At 45.0% G+C, this 6,876-nt stretch overlaps 1 long non-coding RNA gene across 1 annotated transcript in view; it reads right to left on the reverse strand.

The window, feature by feature from the left end:
- Positions 1-3,181: 3,181 nt before the first annotated feature.
- LOC144132371 (uncharacterized) overlaps positions 3,182-6,876 on the reverse strand; it is a 70,601-nt gene continuing 66,906 nt past the window's right edge. Inside the window, exons 4-5 of the long non-coding RNA XR_013314794.1 lie at positions 4,577-4,654; positions 3,182-3,352 (exon numbers count right to left, since the gene is read on the reverse strand). This is a non-coding gene — a long non-coding RNA (uncharacterized LOC144132371). The remainder of the gene's footprint in view (positions 3,353-4,576; positions 4,655-6,876) is intronic.

Raw genomic sequence — 6,876 nt, forward strand, 5'->3', positions numbered from 1 at the left:
GTGAGCAAGCCAGTATATGAATGCACCCATCAGAAAACTCTCCTTGTGCATTTTTATTTTCTTCTGCACTGCGGTCCTCGACAAATGAGAGCTTGCTTGTACACGAAACAATAGTAGAGTCACTAATTCATCCTCGCCGCAGCGGTGCCTCAATGGTTATGGCGCTCGGCTGCTGACCCCAAAGACGCGGGCTCCATTCCGGGCGCGGTGGTCGCACTTGTGTGGAAATGAAATGCTAGAGGCCAGAGTACAGTGCAATGTCAGTGCACGTTAAAGAGCCCTAGGTGGTCAAAATTATCTCAGGAGCCCTTCACTACGGCATCTCTCACAGCTTGAGTTGCTTTGATACGTTAAACCCCATAAAAAAACGAATTCATCCTCACACCTTCTCCAGTTCACCGTCTGCGTACACTTTGTTTCGGTAACTCTTCCCCTCGATCTCTCCTACAGTTTAGTTCGATCCGTCCAATTTAGCAAAAATGCTTTTTGGTATACACAAGAAAGCAGCCTGTCCCTTCCGCATTTATTAAATATACACAACGCTACATCACACTAAAGAAACGTACGCTTACAAATCACCAAAAACACGCTGTAAACCTCTCTCAGGTATGTACAAGAAATGGACCAGCGATCATACAAAGTGATGAAACAATTTCGCGGCTGCATACTGTCAGCCGTATTACCTCGGCTTGCGCTTCGGAATTTCTACGCATTGGATCTAATTCGGGTGCTCGCCCCTCTGGATCACCGGATTATTTTCGTTTCGCTTCCGGTTTGGCCGCTCACACCACTATGCCCGGGCGTTTTGCTCTTCCAGTCGCCCATGTCACCTTAGCCGCCTTAATTCCACACTTCGAGCACGCCCCGCAGTCGCAACGAATTCGCTAGTTAAGGGGCCCCGAGCATCGATCGCAAAGGCGAGCTCGAACCCGACTGAGCGCAGTGCGAAGCACGAGGCACTGATCTGGCACGCAACGGCAATGGCCTGGTGCAACGAACCAAACAGTTTCGTTCTCCGCTCCACGCCTCCTCATGGCACTCCTCCGGTGCGAGCGCTAGTTGTATTCTGCCCCGCTGGGTGTGGTGACATGGGTGATACAACACCGCCACTTTGGCGAACAGGCCATAAGGCTACCGGATTTAAATATGCAAGCTCTGCCTGTCAGACCACCTGACATCGAGTGCTTCAAGATGGCGGCAGTCCTCATTTTCGCGAGAACACTAGCTCTTTCAGCTATTTTTCTCTCCTAGTCAATGGTTGCTTTGTTTGTTTGTTTCTCCTTCAATATTTTTTTTTTGGATGTGGTACCACCTTGCCCCTGGAAAGAACTCTGGAGTGAAATCAGATGACTAATTAGCATATCAGAATACGTCTGTCCCGCTTCGCTTGAACGCAGCGGCAATTACACTTTTCTTGAAAAGTACACCCAGTATAACAAAGTGGACAGCTACGAGACCTGAAAACAACGTTTAAATGCACTTTCTAGCGCGTTAAAAGCCACGGAACGACAGCTAATGGCGACAACGGAACAACATAAAATAATCAGCGCGTGTTTTACATAAGAGGACATATTTTTATGCTGCTTTTGGGTGTTAATTCCGCATTTTGCAATTTGACAGCCCATTATTCCGCAATGTAGGCTCGGCTTAAGAATGCGTCACGGAAGCGGGCTTCAGTAGTTATAGTGGGAATATTCCTCACTCAGTGCGTTCTTTGAGCACACTGGGAATACCCAAACAGATGTTAGCCTACCGTAGTTCGACTGCATGCTCTTAATCTTTAACAAACGTTTCGATGCGCAAAATGGTGCATTTTTGAAAACAAAAAACAAAAATGCTGGTCATGTAACTTCAGCATGGAAACATGGTGCTGAGGACAACATCGTTTACTTTTCAGCTTTACATCAGTATTGATTCGTGGCAGGTCAGGGGCATGCACAGCTATGCTCCATTAAGTACGCACACAAACAGCTAAAAAAACGGCGCAAGTGAAAGTGCCCAAGGACGCACTGCACTGCCCAATGCACTGACACATGAGTACATGTTCCTCAGAGGAAAAATAGGAAATGCTCGCTTTGCTTTGTCGCAGTTGACGCAGACCACCAAGGCAAGGATGTAACCCTCAGTTACGTTAGCTGCGGCTTCCTAATGGCGGTTACCCAACACTTTTCGGTTAGCTTTGATACCTACCTTTGACACGCTTTCGTCCTTTGGCGTTTGTGGGGTTTCTTGCGCAACTATGACCCTAAACTCAAGGCCAACCCCACTCCGCTAGCTCTAACCACAGATTAGGAATAGCCCCCAGATAAAACCTTTTATTTGAATCCCCATTGAATGCGGACGGCCTCCCTCGGTCGCGCGCAGGCAGGCAGCGTCAGCCAGCAGGCACAGGGAACAACTGCGTCACTTGGGCCCCAGAGGGGTTCCCGCGTCCCATCCGCTACGTCCAGCGTCTCGCTTTCAACTCCCCCGTTGCGTGCAGTGCCCGCGCGGCCCCCTATGTTACGAAGACTCGAGGAGGGAAGGACGACCGCCCCAAGGCGTTGCTCGGGACTTTGGATCCGGAGGGCGTGCAGGTAAGTTTGGTGCATGCTTTGAATGGTTGGTTCAAAGGCTGACCAGGCCTAATGAAGGTAATGCAGCCTTGCAAGCTATCTGTTCGAAGGGCGGCAAGAATGTACTGGCCGCATGAACGCGGCTTAAAGCTCTCGACGAAGAAGAATGCTGAACTGAGCGAGTTGGAATTCATTTATGTTAACATCATAAATGCTGAGAAAAAATACTGTCGGCGTCTCAGGTGCTGCTTCTCTAAGGCCGACCTTTATAACACGCGCAAAAGAAGAAAGGAAGAAAGCGCTCAAATACATTCGGAGCTTGCGCAAGGCAGGCTATGACAAGTAGAAGTTGGAACAACAAGGAACCTATAAGAGTCCTTATCTCACATCGTCATTAGGTGGTGAAAGTGCTAACGAAATATCGGCATGTTTTCGAAGCTAGACTGCACAAAATACTGCTGAAAAACACAAATATTCTGTGACATTCAGTTTTTCGGTTTTCAGCTTTTCTGTTTTCAACCATAAATATGCTGTCTTCGTGTACAAAAAAATTGTGAATGTTCTGTTTTTGCTTTTCCTGTTATCTACCAGACTTTGTTTTCTTCTTTAAACGTCCATTATTCCTTAAACACCTTATGTGTATTTTTTTTTATTTCATGAAAACAGATATGGATGCATTCGACCTATGGAACTGAAGTAACACTATCAGTGCAAGCAGTTTTCGTGCCAGGCAATGCTTCTTCTTCCAAGTTACTCCTAGGTGCCGTTCCCTCATATCCACAACTCTTGTGGCTCACCTGGAAGAGAATGACACGTTTATTATTAACGAATAAATATATCTGAAACATTTGAGTCACACGGTGAACACAATATATACAGCGCATGTCAAAGATGTTTGTGGACCCAGAGAGAACAATTTTTTTTCAAAACGGGCGTCTGAGGTTGTTGCGATGACAGTATTGTGCAGCCTGCACTATAGGTACCTTATCTAGGTTTTCTGCATTGTTGTACTACAGACAATACGGTGGAAGTCGAAAAGTCACAGTTTAATGTGGCTGGCCCTTGCAATAAAGCATGGCCCTACCTCGGTACATTGGATATCAAATTGAAACATTTAATAAACCCACATCCGGCAACCAACAAGTAAAAGTGATCTCGCTAATTAGAGTGCACCAGGTTCTCAGTTCTGCTAGTATTGTGCACTCGTCAGCGGGCCTACCGCTACGAACAAGATGAAGTGATACTCGGAAATTCGCACTACTACCGGTGGGTCGCACGCTTGTAGGCGCTCTAAAAACAGGAAGTGTTGTCTGAAGCCCGACGAGGCTTTCGTCTGATCTCACAAAAAACATCTTACCTCGAACGAGTTATTAGGCGTGTATCCCCGTCTTGCTTTGTTGAGTAGCAAATATACACCTTGAACTCCGCTTTCTTGCTGTGGCCAAAGGCCCGCGCAAGAATCGTCACCGATATTACAAGAGATAGCTTAGACTTTGACCCGTCTCGGCGCACTTACGGACTATTGGCAACATTGTTAATCAGCCGCGACATCAACTACATCCGCGCGCACCACGCCAAATATCCGATTAAGAAAAATGACCACTGCGTGCGCTCATACGTGCACGCAGTGCACTCATGGACAAAGCGTTGTCAGCGCTCCGTAACGACAATTTCAATCGGGGCAAGATCGGCCGTTCAGTACAGCACCAGCAGGGAACAATTTAGTCGCAAAACTAAGTATCAGACTTTAAGCAAGCTAGAATTTTGGGCCAGTTGGTACTTATTTTTACATCGTCAAACATCGTGTTCTGTCTGTCTTTATGTTCATGACACGTGCGGAAAGAAGGCGCGCATTCTCACCGAGGGATTGAGTGCCTTTCGGTTCGCGTTAGTGGCTAGTGCGCTCTTGTCCGTGTCGTTCCTTCCAAGTGTCCTGGGGTTTTTATGCGCTGTTTGACGATGGAAGAATAAGTATTGAACATCATAGAGTATACCCAAAATACGCATTGTGCACGGCTTACCTTATTTGCCAAGTAGTCCGATCGGCAAAAGCGTCAGCGAACACACGTGCATTACGGGGGCGACCATCTTCTAGAATTCTGGGCCGCAGCAAAACAGTGGAACGCACAGCACACAATACAAATCCGTGAAAGCAAAGGATACCTGTATTCACATTTTTACTTTTTAATGCGAATGCATTAGATGCCCCATTAGCGCAAAATCCAGCGACCGCTGCCTATTGCATGCAGTTCGGAGGGTGCCCGAACGCCGATGTACAAGGCCACAGCGCAAGTAAGCGAACGTGTATACTCATCAACTATGAAATCTACCGTATTGTACCGAGCGGTGGCGTAGTCGTTTTTAGCATTCGCCTCTTTAACGGGAGGTGCGGCGTTCGATCCCCAGTGCCGCAGTGTACCCACAGGTGATAGAATGGGTACAAGCTTTATCCTGCGTGGTGATCGACTTCTTTGGGGTTAAATACTCGGGAAATGGGTCTTTGACTCAACCTTGAGTTGAAGAAAGAACCTTGCAGCATGTCGCTCTTTGGCCACAGATTCCCTTGCGCTGTAAAATTTATTCATCGTCAAACGTAATGTACATATCAAAGTACCAGTAAGAGTCATGGCTAATGACTGACCGTCATTCTACAACGTGTCAAGACTCAGTGCTTTACATGTAACGTAATGTAAGGTACACAGAGTTTGTATAAAATATGCGTAGTCATAGTCATGACTAATAATCATTCTGCAACGTTGCTTGACTGAGCACTTTACATGTAGCGTTTGGTAAAATAAAGCATTTATACAAAGTATGCGTAGTTATGACTTCTATTCATAGTGATGACTAATAATCATTAATCAACGTAGCATGACTCAACACTTCACTTCTGCAAAATAGCATGACTCGACTTTGCAAGTAATATAAGGTAAGGTGTATAAAGTTGTACAAACACTGTCCATAGTTATGCCTCTTAGTCAGTAACAACTCATTGTGCCATACTTTAATTAATGCTCTTACTTTCTCACACGTAAGCAGTCTTACGTGTCGAATTTTAAGTATGCAATCTGATTTATAAGACACGCTTGCATTTCAAAAACAATTTTTTTTCTAAGCAGAGAACCAAACCGCCGGCACTTCCGGTGTAGCTGTTCCAAGAACAGATAAAAAAGCAGTAAATACCAGCAGTGACTTTGCACACATTTCTTACAGTGTAGGGGGTGCCACTATTTGGCGGATGCGTTTGTCCACTTTGGCTACGAGGATTAATAGAGTGGCAAAATAAGATCTTCAAGAGCGGCAATGATCCGATGGATGCCGTTTTGACACACCCTTTCCGGCATTGCCATATGTTCACTTATGTTTACCTCGGCACCGTCCTCTTGGGCGAAACTGACGTTCTTTTGATGAGGTTTCGACTTGATAAGTCGAACTCTTAGTGAAATAACGTCGTGCATATCATTTCACTAAACAGACGCACAGGCGGTTGTGGGCTATTTTATAAATAAAATCGAACGTCGACTCCGCACATTCACCTAACATTTCTAAAACATTAGTTTACCATGACATTGGACTCAAGTATGCAAAGACGACCTGAATTGTACGCAGGAACAGAGCTTAGAACACGGGTCACTAAACTCTAAGCTCTACAGGAGCTTGACATATCAGGGGCATGTATCTAAATGTCATTATTGTCATGCAACAAATGCTCTACGCATGACAATCATGACTAGTTGAGAACATCAGGACATTGGAGGGCGGTGATCATGGCCTGGCGGCGTTCATTTCTGTGCGCCAAACTAAGGCTTTGTACGCTTATGGAAAGCGTCGATGGCGAATAAACTACGTTTATTTTATTTGACAGCATATTGCTTCATACTTCGTGGTGTAATGTGTAATTAGCACTGTAGAATTATGTGTATAAAGGTTCCAGGCTGCGTGCAACGGCAGCGATTTTTATTTTGTTACTATTGGTTGGATAGAGCCTGAAAATAACTTCGTGATTTTTTATTGCAGGTGCAGGTGGTGGAGAATATTCAAAATCCTAAGTGACGTTATAAGCCTAATGAACTAAATTTTGTGTGTGCTAGTCCCGGATAATAATCAATATTAATAGCCGTAAAAAATTAGAGAATTGCACTTAACTCTGCTTGAGTGCGGAATTGCGAAAACGTGTTCCTTTCGTCTTTCTCCCCTATTTTTATTCTTTATTTTTAAAATTATGCTAAGCTTTATTTTTAGTTATTTTCATTTTTATTTTGTTTTTCTTTTCCTTTTTTTTCTTTTTTATACTAAGTAAGCCTCCTCACGCACTTGCATC

Source organism: Amblyomma americanum, chromosome 5 (genome assembly GCF_052857255.1).
Source record: "Amblyomma americanum isolate KBUSLIRL-KWMA chromosome 5, ASM5285725v1, whole genome shotgun sequence".
NCBI lineage: Eukaryota > Metazoa > Arthropoda > Arachnida > Ixodida > Ixodidae > Amblyomma > Amblyomma americanum.